Source organism: Akebia trifoliata, chromosome 12, assembly GCF_017979445.1.
Source record: "Akebia trifoliata isolate Shusen 1 chromosome 12, ASM1797944v1, whole genome shotgun sequence".
Lineage (NCBI taxonomy): Eukaryota > Viridiplantae > Streptophyta > Magnoliopsida > Ranunculales > Lardizabalaceae > Akebia > Akebia trifoliata.
This window is the reverse complement of record NC_141386.1, coordinates 16,825,255-16,839,455: the sequence shown is the minus strand read 5'-3', so window position 1 is coordinate 16,839,455 and position 14,201 is coordinate 16,825,255.

Below are 14,201 nucleotides of genomic sequence, written 5' to 3'. Positions count from 1 at the left end.
CGCCACGTGGTAAAAAAAATAAAAAATCATAACTCCTTATGTTCACAACAATCATTCTATCATCAATCTAATATTCGTTAAAATCTCAATTTGTGTAGGGTCACCCAAAATAACCCTTGATTGGACCAAATAAAGAAATATTTTTGGGATTGTATGCTTGCGTCAACAATCGAACTCGATTATTTATTTTTGTGTTAATTGCTTATCTAATATGCTATGATTTGATTGATATATTTCTATAATGTGCATGCCTTGATTTCGAACTGAATGTTATGGATTTTGTTTTTCTTGATCAATATGAGAAATCCATACTTGTGTGATATGATCAGGCCCATGGGCCCATTTGTTTGAAAAAGGCCCCGGGCACACCTCACCCTATTTTGCACACACCACTAGCACGTTTAATGCTTTGCACGCTTGCACATCCCATATAGCCAACGTGGCACTAGTGCGTGGCCCGGTCTCTTCGGAGATGCGACGTCATTCATGAAAATCACAACTCCAATCACGTAGTTTAGGCTATATCAAACTGGGGCATCAATACCGTCTGATTGAGTGACTCTGAAAGGTATATTGATGCACCCAGGCTGGAGCGACCTGAGCCTTTAACCTATTGTGAGCCACACAGTCACATGTCCCGATTACCAATGTAGTACTAGTAAGTGGTTGGTCCCCTCATGGGATGCCAAACCATTTATGGAAGCTACAACTCTTGACTCGTACCCGTAGGTTTATAAAAGATAATCCAAGTACATCAATTGCACTTCTTGGTCAAAATCAGTGCCTAAGCGAGATCCTGCCCCACTGTACCCTACTGTACGAGGGGGATAGACTACGTTTATTCTAGAAGAGGTATTTAAGTGGGCTCTTGCTCAGCATCGTGCTCCACCTCTCAACTGGGGATCAAATTGGTTATTTTTTATTTCAAAGAAGTGAGTTGAAGTTTTAGATTATCACCTATACTGTATATCAAACCAAGTCACCACGTATCGAGAGGTATATAGGTGTGATTGGGTAAGGGTGGCCAGATAAAAATGTATTGCACGTAGTAAGCTTAAGTCTAGAAAGCTTCCCTGTAGATCACGACTCGAACTTATCATGGGTGTTCCCGGGTTGTTCATTGAATGAGACATTGTGAATGATGAATGTATGTGAATTAGAACTCATGTGAATGATGAGATCAGAATGCATGTGAATGATGAGACGAATGTATATGAATGATGAGATCAGGAATGTGTGGGTTTGTCCTCAAGGATAAATTTTTTGTTGTTTAACCTGATTTGAAATTACAGTATCACTGGGTATACCAACCCAATAAAAAATTTATTTTAAACTTGACCCAGTCCATCTCGATCCAACGATCATTATGGGCCGAGTCATTTGAATCAAAATGAAATTCAAACTTTTTTTTAATTTGGATTTTTAACCTTATTTTAAAAGAAGAAAAAAAATTTCCAGAAGAGAAATGCTTTCCAAAAGTAAAATATTTTCCAGAAGAATAAGATTTTCCAAAGGAAAATACTTTCCAAAAAAAAAAAATTTCTAAAAGAAAATGTTTTCCAAAAAAAAGAAAAGGAAGAAAAATATTTTTCAAAGAAAAAATGATTGAAATATGTTTCTGAAAATTATTATTCAATAAAAAAATTATTTTTCAATAATTTTCAAGAGTGCAATAAAATTATTTTCCTTTTATGGATGAATTGTTTAATAGATTGGTATACATAATTCAATAAAATCTCAGGGTTCATTTAAAATATTATCAAGGGGGTAACACTAAAATTAATAATCCACATTTGATGGGGTTACTAGGTTATCATTGTATCTATGCTCAATCGTCCATCTTCTAGCTAGGATTGTGAATCCGATCAGTCAGAGTAAACGTCAATATCAAGTTAACAATCAGAAATGACCTCAAAATTTCTCAACATCGATCAGTTGTTCTTTGAAGATTATAGTGCCTCAGTCATGTCGGTTGTAAGCAATGTCTCAGTCTTCAGTCCTAATCAAGCCCGTTGTGGGTAGTCTTGAGTTTTCATGAGTCATTTGGGTTAGTTCGATTCTTTTGTTTCTTCAACAAGGTCATGTCTTCTTTTCGAGTTGACTCTTTTTTTGTTGAGTCGAGTTAGTTTGTCGAGTCATAGAGGTATTTGTCGCCCCATCTGAATTTAATTGAATAAAGAAAATTTTTGAATGCCTGAAGCACATAAACGAATTAACTAATAACTGGTTTTAGGGAGAAATTCCTCTAATAAGGAACCCCCTCTTGAATGAGAAGATAAATGTCTTGCTCGAGGAAGTAAAGGTCATTGACCTCAGAACAAAAATAATTCCCAAGAAATTCAAATTGGAACTCACTTATCCCCAGAGGAGCACAAAGAGATGATGAATTTATTCAGAAAAATTCAAAAGACTTGCTTACATGGTCCTATGAGGATCATGAAATATATACCTATCCTGTGAGAACACCACATATAAAACCAAAATAGACTGACATAGTTAGAGGAGGGATTACAAAATGTATCAGTGCTGAAATTTTAAAATCAATGGAATAGTTGAAGCAGCCAGTAAAAATCTCAAGACAATCATCGTGAAAATGTGTCAATCACACATCACACCGGGATTGGCCAGAGAAGTTACCATTCGCATTATGGACATATTACACTTCAATAGAGTCTTCCACTAGAGTCACTCTAGTATGATATGGAAGCAATCTTACCGATTAAAAGGGAAAATCCTGTATCTCAAGGTCTTGATGGAAGTTAATTGTTAGAAACAGATTGGGTCTATCAATGGAGAGGAGTAGCTCGCATGTTTGACAAGAAAGTCAAAGTTCATCACTTATAAGTCAAGGATCTAACCATCAGACTACCAAAAAAAAATTGAATACTCTTCCTCGATCATAGGAGGAAGTTTGAATCCAATTGGAGAGAGTTCAATCATTAAGGAAATACTATCTGGGAATACTGTTAGACTTCAAGATCATGATGGAATCGAATTACCAGAGTCAACCAACCTTGACCAGATCAAACGGTACTACGTTTGAGGAGGCCATCTTTGGCCTAATCAATTTTCCTACTACTCAGTTCAATATCTCCTTTCTCAGCCCTTTGCAGCCTTTTCGAAAAAAACTAATGTCTTTTTCTTTCTCAATCCGATTACCTAACTTAGGGAAGGGAAAAATTTGAATTATGTCTTGGTCTAATCCCAAAATTCTGGTGTACGTAAGCAACCTGAAAAGTTACTTCAGGCCCGACCACATCAAAACAAAAAAATAGATTCCCCGAAAAAGAAAAAATCTAAAAAGAAAAAATTTCAAAAGAAAAAATATTGTCAGAGTGGGGAAGAAAATTCGAGAAAAAAAAATAATTTAAAAGAAAATGTCACACAAGGGGCATTTGGATTTTTGAGCCTTAAGATTCCTTTCGTTTTATACCCAGTCCTAAACATACCTCTGAAAGTCCTCCTTAGTACCGTGCGAAAAGTCAAGGAAGGTAGCAAAGCTTGATCAGGCAATAACTCTCTAGAAGTGCAAAATGGAAGAAAAAGAAAAATGAAGCCTGCTAGGTTGAAAACTCAAAAGGGCAACTTAGGCAAAAATTAAGGTAAGCTCGCAAGTTTAAAAATCTGAAAGGACGACCGTGACAACAATCAGAGCAAAGAAAAGAGAAAAAATTGTCAGCTCGCTAGATCGAAAACCTAGAAAGGCGATCTAGGCAAAAGCTAGAGCATGCTAGATTGAAAACCTGAAAGGCAATCTAGGCAAAACTCAGAGCTACAAATAAAAGAAAATCTCTATCTAGTTGAGAAGTTGAAAAGGCGGTCCGACCCAAAACCTCAGAAGTCTAAATGATCAAGTTTCAATACCCAGTTTGAACCAAATATAGACTCAGTGGATACAAGTATCTCGTCTATGATTGATCTGAAGAGTTTCATGTCCCTAAGCGAACCGATAGGGAGAAAGAACAAATTCTATGATGAATTTCAGAAAGAAATATTTTGTTCCAATTTCTTTGAGCTTAACTCAAAATCTTCAATATAAAAAGTCAAAATTAAAAGTTAAACCTTTATTGTGCTTGCGGTAATCAAGAATTTTAAATTTTCATAACAAGGACACTTCCTTTTTCTAAAGAGTACAGTTTCCCCCCTTACACTAGGTGCATTTGTTTTCAAATTATGTTCAATTATCACCAGTGCAATGTTCTCTGTCAAACTAGGGGCATTTTGATTCTGAAACCTGGTCAATTCCAACCCCAAAGGATAAGGTTAACTTTGAATTAAAGGTTACCCTTTTGATAGCAATTTTGAAAACTCCTAAGATTCAAAAAGAGTTAAAATGTTTACCAGGACCTTCATAAAATCCAACTTTTTATTAAAAAAAAAAAATCAAATGCGAGGTTAATCCCCCGTTTGTTCCCAAAAAAATTAGTTCATTACTCTTTCACCCTAGCCAGGTAGAGTAGGACTCCCAAAAAAATTAGTTCATTACTCTTTCACTCCGAGTAGGTAGAGTAGAACTTCCCAAAAAAAAAATTAGTTCATTACTCTTTCACTCCGAGTAGGTAAAGTAGAACTTCCAAAAAAAAAATAGTTCATTACTCTTTCACCCTGGGCAGGTAGAGTAGGACTCCCAAAAAGCTTAGTTCATTACTTTTTCACTCCGAGTAGGTAAAGTAGAACTTCCCAAAATAATTAGTTCATTATTCTTTCACCCTCGGCAGGTAGAGTAGGACTCCCAAAACAGTTAGTTCATTACTCTTTCACTCCGAGTAGGTAGAATAGAACTTCCCAAAACAATTAGTTCATTACTCTTTACCTTGAGCAGGTAGAGTAGGACTCTCAAAACAATTAGTTCATTACACTTTCACTCCGAGTAGGTAGAGTAGAACTTCCCAAAAAAATTAGTTCATTACTCTCACTCCGAGTAGGTAGAGTAGAACTTCCCAAAAAAATTAGTTCATTACTCTTTCACTCCGAGTAGGTAGAGTAGAACTTCCCAAAATAATTAGTTCATTAAGCTTTCACCCTGGGCAGGTAGAGTAGGACTCCCAAAACAATTAGTTCATTACTCTTTCACTCCGAGTAGGTAGAATAGAACTTCCCAAAACAATTACTTCATTACTCTTTCACCTTGCGCAGGTAGAGTAGGACTTCCAAAACAATTAGTTCATTACTCTTTCACTCCGAGTAGGTAGAGTAGAACTTCCCAAAAAAATTAGTTCATTACTCTTTCACTCCGAGTAGGTAGAGTAGAACTTCCCAAAATAATTAGTTCATTACTCTTTCACCCTGGGTAGGTAGAGTAGGACTCCCAAAATAATTAGTTCACTACTCTTTCACTCTGAATAGGTAGAGTAGAACTTCCCAAAAAAAAATTTTGTTCATTACTCTTTCACTCTGAGCAGGTAGAGTAAGACTCCCAAAAAGCTTAGTTCATTACTCTTTAACTCCGAGTAGGTAGAGTAGAACTTCCCAAAAAAATAATTAGTTCATTACTCTTTCACCCTAGGCAGGTAGAATAGTACTTCCAAAAAATTAGCTTATTACTCTTTCACCTAAGGTAAGTAGAGTAAGACATTCAATTTTGCTCAGATTATGCTTACTTTTGTTAAGATTATGCTCAATTTATGCTCAGATTTTACTCAGATTATGCTTAGTTTATGCTCAGTTTTTTCTCAATTTTTACTCAGTTTCACACAATACATACACTCACATTTGCACTTTTTAGTTAGGGAGAATTCTCTAAAATTCAAGGATCTGACACTATCAGTGAGAGTTCTCGCTTGATGACCTGACAACCTTTTAGTTCGGGGAGAGTTTTAACTCAAGGATCCGAACGCCTCGACGAATTGCTAAATCAGGCTGCAAAATTAACTGTCACTAGCTTTAACATTCGGATATCGCACTATCTACCAAAATAGATTTGCTATCTAGTTTACTTCAACCCTCTACCAAAGAGGGCAATCTGTAGACACCCCATTTTTGCACTCGCCTGATTAATCAACTCGTCAACCCGATTGCAACGGTTCCCAATGATGGATGATTATTCCAATGCATTATTTTGTTACCAGATATGTTTCAAAAATCTGGATAAGGTATCTCGAACTGACAAAACTATAGAAACCATGCTACGCTAGGAAAATATGACCCTAGAAATATAGAAATCATCATTTTTCAGACAAAAAGAAACTTCACGATAAAATCACTAAAAAATGACCAAATGACCAAAATACCCCTAACCTTAAAATATCCCTAGAGCTTACGTTACACTTAGGAAAACTCTTTCCAACACATAAAACAGCAAATCGAAACTAAATAAATCATTTCGCCAATTTTCACAGAATTTGACAAAATTACGAAAATGCCCCTCATAAAGTTCACACCATTTCACACAATTTTTTTTATAAATGACACAAACTAATATTTCCATTGAATTCCTCATGAAAAATCGATTCTAAAACATCCTAGACCATAAAAAACTGACTTAAAACGCGAAAGTCCTCTCCGAGGGCAAAACGGTAATTTCACGATTTTTATAATTAAATTTTTTCAAATTAATAAATAAAATATTAAATAATTAAATTGAAACATTAATAAAATTAATTTCAAATTTTAAACTAAAAAAATCGATCAATCAGGCTCTCAGGCAAAATTGTTGAGGGTTGCCAAGATATTTCTTCAAGGACCCCTCCATTTGGGGGTGCAAAGAATTAAAGATATAATAGAGGGGGGTTCTCCAAAAAATTAAAGTCAATCAAGCAAGACTAAAGTCAAGGTATTAAAGTTAATCAAGTAAGACTAAAGTCAAAATTAAAGTCGATTAAGTAAGACTAAAGTCAAGATATTAAAGTCAATCAATTAAAACTAAAGTCAAAATCTTAAAGTCAACTAAATAAGACCAAAAGTCAAAACCCTAATAGAGTTCTAATTAAATAATAACTCTATTTAATAAAGTTCTAACTAAAATATAACTCTACCTAAAACAATTCTAATTAAAATACAACTCTACCTAAAACAATTCTAACTAAAATACAACTCTAACTAAAATAATTCTAATTAAACACTAATTCTATCTAAATCAACCCTTAAAAAAATCTATAAATAGGCGTCCTCACACCCTATTTTCGTATCAAATAATAAATCCTAAGAGAAGTAGGTCAAAAAGCTTCCCTAGCCTCCCATAAACCCTAATTTTGAAGCCCTAACTCCTTACCTAACACCCGTACCTCAACTTTAGCACAAAAAATACCTAGAAGCTCTTCAAAAACATCTAGAAATCGATAAACAAATTTGAAGAATCCAGATCTAAGAAAGAGATACCTCGCCTCAGAGATCAGAAATCAGATCTAGAGACGGAACGAAGTGAGGAGTACTGTACAAGGAGTTACTCTATCAGATCTGAGGGAACGAGAACATTGTCTTCGGAAAGGTATGAATTTTTTAATTTTTTTTTATTACTTAGATCTTTTAGTAATGTAGTTTATTTGGGAATAAGTAGAAACCGACGTTTGTCGGGCGGGGTTGGTGCCTAACACCTTCCAACCCCGTAACGTGATCCCTGGACATGTATTTTCTTTCGTAGATTAGTTGTCTTTGTTTTTAGAGTCAATGATCGGTTCCTAGACCGTAATAACTAGGTGGCGACTCCCAACCCTCAATGGTCAAAAGCGAATCCACGCACCCCGCAGATCAAGGGCGCTTTCACACCACCACGATGCTTAACTAACTCCGTAATGATACCATAACAATAATAATAGAAAAGGATTTTTAACTTATCATTTCTTATGAGAAACTAAATAAATTTCCTCCCCAGGTGCTTCTCTTCTCGTATCTGCTATTGTTGAGCACACTGCACCCTTTGGGGACCACCATGGCTCTCCTCATCCTCGTCATAGACCTCCTGAGCCTAAGCTTGCAGTTGTTTTCTCCTCATCTCCTCCTCAATGTTCACATCGTGGAGAGTCATCTCCTCGCACTCATCCAACTCCATGTCTATCAACTGAATTGATGTCCTTGGTGGTAGCACTGTTTCCATCATCTTGCACTGCTCCATTGTCAGTGATTCGGGGAATTCAACTGTGATGTGGATGTAGAGCTTCCCCTTCATGAAGGGCCTCTGATACATCAGCATTCCCTCGTCATCAATTGCCTTGAATTGATCTGTTGTACAAATAATAGTGTCAACCTCATAAATTAATACTAGTATCCCTCATCAAGGAAAACTATTATTACAAATATATGAAGAAAACATACATGAAATAAAATAAGGAAAGAAAAATATATGGAAGCATCATGAATCCTACCTCAAGCATAAGAATTTATAAAAAGCTGAGACTTCCCCACTATTATGCGTGCATGCTGTATCAAGTACCAACTTATCTCACTGCATTTTTTTTTAAACTTATCCTTTAAGTTACTAACCTTATGGCCTAACCGAGGTTTTTGATTGAAATTCAAACTTATTCATATAATAAAAGTAAAGGAGAAACAATAGCCCAACTATTTGTTTTCTATTTTTTCCATTTCATTGAAACCCAACACGCATACCTGTTGTCCCACTTACCATTTGTCTTTCCCTCTTGCTTATGCCACCTCTTACATGTCCTTGCACCTTTTGCTCACAAGCACAGCTGCTGCTCCCATTCCTTTGACGTATTTTTTCAGATGTGCTTGCCATCTGTTGTCAATGTAGCAAGCCAAAATAGCTATTGCCACTTCTCACTACCCACCGTAGCACACACATATGCTCAGTTCACACTGCCACAAACTTCTTTCACATATAATAGTAGCCAGTTGTTGCCATTTCATGTTCACTATAGCAGCTACCATTGTTTTTTTTTCTTTTCCGAGCATGCCACATGGCTGGTCACAGCAACCCCATCTCACACCCTTACTTTGTTGCCAGCACACACATGGAGAACATGGAGGCATCTAAGCAATAACAGCTTGAATGCCTACAACAGAATACAAACTATGTATTTAACTGATTGCAGAATTTAAAAAACAAAAAAACCTTGATGCTACTCTGATAAAATAAATAGACATGAAATTCAGAATGGTATTAGTTCTCAAGGAAGTAAAATATTGAAAGCTGGTTCTTCGGCTCCACCTGAAATCAATAGACATGTGCCATTCATCGCACATCAAGTAAGATCCAATAATCGACGGAGCATCTCTTGGATACAAGTTAGATACAAGTTCATCCACTACTTTAATGTTACTCTGATGAAATAAATAGACATGAAATTTAGATTGGTCTTAGCACTCAAGGAATTAAAATATTGAAAGCTGGTTCTTTGGCTCCACCTGAAATCAATGGACAAGTTCCCAAGACTTCGCTACAATCAGGGTCAACAAGTTCCCAAGCTCAAAGCTTGGCCTCTTTACTTTCACCACTTTCCATTCTCTTCAAAGAACTTTTTCACCCACTAAATGAAATCTTTGTCGCATGGAAATCTAGAGAATGATAAGTTTTTTTGTCATCTTCCTCCCAAAAATCCATCCTCACACACTAGTTTAAAGGACCATACATCCAAAGGAAACCACAAAAGATAAATTTATGTCTCATTTAAAACAAAACAACTAAAAATAAAGGTGGAGTAGGCTTTTTTGTGGGCTGCTGTGTGTGATGTTCATGCCTGTAAGGATCTAATTTTTGGAGGGCCAATTCATGAAAAAAGATAAAACCAGTAGAGAAAGACAACAGAGAAAGATTGAATTAAGTGGGTCCTATGCCTAAGTGTGGAATTATTATAAACCCGGAGAGAAGAATTTTACTGAGAATGGGAGACATGAATCTCAAACATCAAGAACAAGAGATTAAGCATTAAGAAATAGTCTATGGAGAAGAGATCAATAATACTATCAAAATCACAACTTTGTATATAGATTCCTTGTTTGGAAGAACAGAGTTTATATAAATAACAGGAGATCTGCACCGACCCAAAGATAAAAAACACAATAAAATGCAGTAAATGGATTTTTCGTTTAGACACTGAGAACTAAAATCGAACCTTGAAATCCGAATCCCAACAAAAGCTAGAAATTCCCACCTCCAAAACCCAAAAAAAAAAAGAAGGAAATATGCTCGAATTCTTAACCAAATAAAAACTTAAGAACTTCAGATCTGTGAAATATATCAAGATGAAAAGAAATAGAGAACAAAAATCTCAAAGATCACCTATAAGGATGAGAAGATGGGTGGAAGAGAGAGAGAGAGAAACGCCTCTCTGTTTGCTGTTTTTCTTCTTCTTTCTCATTGGAGAAGAAGATAGAAATAGAAAAAAAAATTATTTTTACTATTAGCACCCCACGCAAAAAAATAATTTTTTTAATATATTTTTTATATTTTTTTTCTTGCAATCCTCTCCTCATCACAAACAACATTAAAAAATGTATTTTTTTTTTATTTCTTAATGCATCACTCACAAATAATTATATGAGAAGAAGATGAAAATAAAAAAAATCATTTTCTACTTATGGCACACCAGGCATCAAAATATATATTTTTTTGCGATTTTTTTTCTGTTTTGTTTTTCTTGGAATTCTCTCCTCATCACAAACAACGTTAAAAAAGGCACTTTTTTTTGTTTCTTAGCGCATTACTTACAAATAATTTATTTTCACAACTCACCATCCATGCATAGTAACATGCTAAAAAATTTCATCCAAATTTTTTTTTTTTTTTAAAAGGTAAAATCCATGACTCTCATCCCAATCATCATGATTCCATCCTCAATTTATATGTCAATTTGAATCTTTCATTGTTTAGGGTCATCAAAAAGTGAGCCTTAATCAAAAACAAAAATAAAATACCCAAAATCCAAATAAACAATCCGCAATCAAGCCACGAAAATAAAAATAAAAGATAAAAATAAATAAATAAACAAATAGAATAAACCAAACTAAATAAATAAATAAAAAACTAGGCTGATTTGGCAATGTTCCCATACTTGGGACTTTTCAAGTTTGATCCTCAATAATCCCCAGTGGAGTCGCCACTGAAAGCGCCCTCGATCTGTAGGGTGTGCGGATCCACTTTTGAACCGAACATTGACCCTATAAGGATAAAAACAACTAATCTACGAATAGAAAAACTATAGTTCGGGGATCACGTTACGAGGTTGGAAGGTATTAGGCACCAATCCCGCCTGACAAACACCAGTCTCTACTATTCCCCAAAGAAGATTATATTGCTAAAAGACCTATAACAAATAAATAAAATAAAGTAAAAAATAAAAAAGTTTACCATGATGATCGCAACAATGGTTCCCTCAAAATTGACAAAGAGATTCCTTAGTTGTGATTTCTTGCTTCGTTTTCGTCACTAGATCCACTTCTGATCTTCTAAGATGAAGTATCTTCTTCCTAGATCTGAGTGTTTTTTTTATTTTTTGATGGATTTTTAGGTGTTTTAGAAGGGTTTCTGGGTGTTTTTTAACCAAAAGTTGGGGTTTGGGTATTGGGTAAGGAATTAGGACTTCAAAATTAAGGTTTGGGGAAGGCTAGGGAGACTTTTTGACCTAATTTTTCTTGGGTTTATTTTTTCATACGAAAATAGGTTGTAGTGGTCCCTATTTATAGATTTTTTTTAGATACTTTTTAGATAGAGTTAGTATTTGATTAGAATTCTTTTAGATTGAGTTAGTATTTGATTAGAATAATTTTATATAGAGTTAGTGTTTGATTAGAATTATATTAGAGTTAAGGTTTGACTTTGGTCTTATTAAATTTATTAGGGTTTTGACTTAAGTCTCACTTGATTGACTAGAAGTTAAGATTTTAACTTAAGTCTTACTTGATTGACTTGACTTTAGGATTTTGACTTAAGTCTAACTTGATTGACTTGACTTAAAAAAAATTTAATTTTAATTAGAATTTCACTTTAGATTAATTAATATTTTAATTATTAATTTTAAAATTTTTAATTATTAAAATTGTAAAATTATCGTTTTGCCCTTAGAGAGGACTTTTTACGTTTTAAGTGAATTTTCAATGTTCCAAGATGTTTTGGAATAGATTTTTCGAAAGGAATTCAATAAGAATATTGGTTTGTATCATTTATGAAATTTTTTGTGTGAAATGTCATGAACTTTATGAGGGGCATTATTGTAATTTTATCAAATTTTGTGAAAGTTGGTGAAATGGTTTATTTGATTTCAATTTATTGTTTTATGTGTTTGAAAGGATTTTCCTAAGCGTAATAAAGACTCTAGGGATGTTTTGAGATTAGGGAAATTTTGGTAATTTATTCATTTTTTAGTGATTTTTATCGTAACGTTTCTTTTTATCTGCAAGATGATGATTTCTATGTTTTTGGGGTTATATTTTCCTAGCGTAGCGCGGTTTGTATAGATTTGTTAGTTTGAGATATCTCATCCGAATTTCTGAAACATATCTAACAATAAAATATAGTATTGGAATAATCATCCATCATTGGGAACCGTTGCAATCCGGTTGATGAGTTGATTAATCAGGCGAGTGCAAAAATGGGGTGTCTACAGGCCTATCTATCTAAATTAGTGATATTGGATTTTTCATTTATTATTTCTCCAAATCTGTGCGTTTTAGCTCTTGGTTTCTATCTATTTTTCTATATTATCTTTAGTTATTTTGGAACTAATGTTCATCAGTTTTTTTTTTCTTTTTTTTTTTGTTATCGAAAATTTAATGAGGTTTGATAATCTATTTTTTATTTGATTTCAAATGAAAACCCTAATTTCTATAGTATTAATTCGGCTTTTGGTTCAATTTGTAATCAAAATCCTATTTTCTATAGTTTTGATTCTATTTTTGGTTCAATTTCAAACCAAAACCCTAATCTCTCATTTTTATAGCTAAGGTGCATTTCTTCCAAGCCTTCTCAATAAGATATAATAAATTTTCGGTCAATGGCTCGAGAGGGAAGAAAGTTTTGTGCTAAAGTAAAGATAACTCTATGGGTACGTCGTACTGCTCTGGGATCAATGCAGGTTGGTAAAAAGATATTTCTTCTAGTCTGATCAAATGAACATAATAGGATCGTTTGGTTCCTAGAACAGGGGGATCAGTCATCCACCAAGAGCATCTTAAACTGATATGACCGACAAGGCGAGAATCCAACCATTTGCCTAAAGCCTTGACTGAATTGTGATGCACTAACAGGTTTCTTTGGAAAAGTGTTCAGGCCCATACTTGAGGTTTGAAGGGACATCTACGATTTTGAGACGATCACACAGCCGCATATAAAATAAGTGGGGGCTTCCTTTGAAGCTTTCCTTCTCATAATTTTTATGGCATTTAGACCTGAGAAAGTTTCAGTTAGGATAAGAGGTACGGGGTTGGATTTCCTTGAGAATTGAGAGGCTATATCTCTGAAGGACTCAGGAACAGTCTGACCGTTACTTTTGGAGGTCAGCATGTATTGGGCTAGGATTCCTAGGCACAATCGATGGTATCTAGTGGCTCGTCAGGCTTCTGGTTTTACATTGACTGGATAATTGCGAGAGCGATGTGGGCCCAGTAAAGGTACTAAGTCCAATCTCCCGTTATGGACTAGGGCCTTGGCTTCTTCTTTTGAAATGTTCAGTCCTGTGACGAGGTCACCAAAATATCCTGTCTTCAATGAGGGCCTGACTAGAGGTCTTGAAGTGGAGTCCCCATAATGCCACAGTAATCTTCGTGAGTGGAGCACAAGTGTATATGCCTAATATGGAATATATGAAGGTAGGGGTTTCAGCGCTTAACCATAGCACGTAACAGGTTCCAATCTATTTCAAACTTGTGGAAGTAGAGAGCACATCTCAGTATGAATTTCCCAAAGTTGATATTCTCTACAGTGTGCATCCCTATGACGGTTGTTTTGACTAACTGATCGATCGGGTTATTGCCTGTGGCTAGCATTGTTGTTTAACACAAAAGGGTATTTTAGTACACTTCCAAAGTCCATGTAAAATATCAATTACTTTTTCTTTTGAAAAATCTTGTTCTTATGGAAAATATTTTCTCTAAAACACTTTTTCTTGAAAAATATTTTTTTCTAGAGAACACTTCTCTTGGAAAATACTTTCCTTTTGTTAACTATTTTTCTTATTTGAAAATGGGTTGAAATCAGAATTTAGAAAAGAATTTGATTTCCATTTTGAATTAAATGGCCCGGCTCATCATGATTGTTGGCTCGAGATGGATTCGGTCATTATGAATTATTGCAACAAATGGATTTTTTA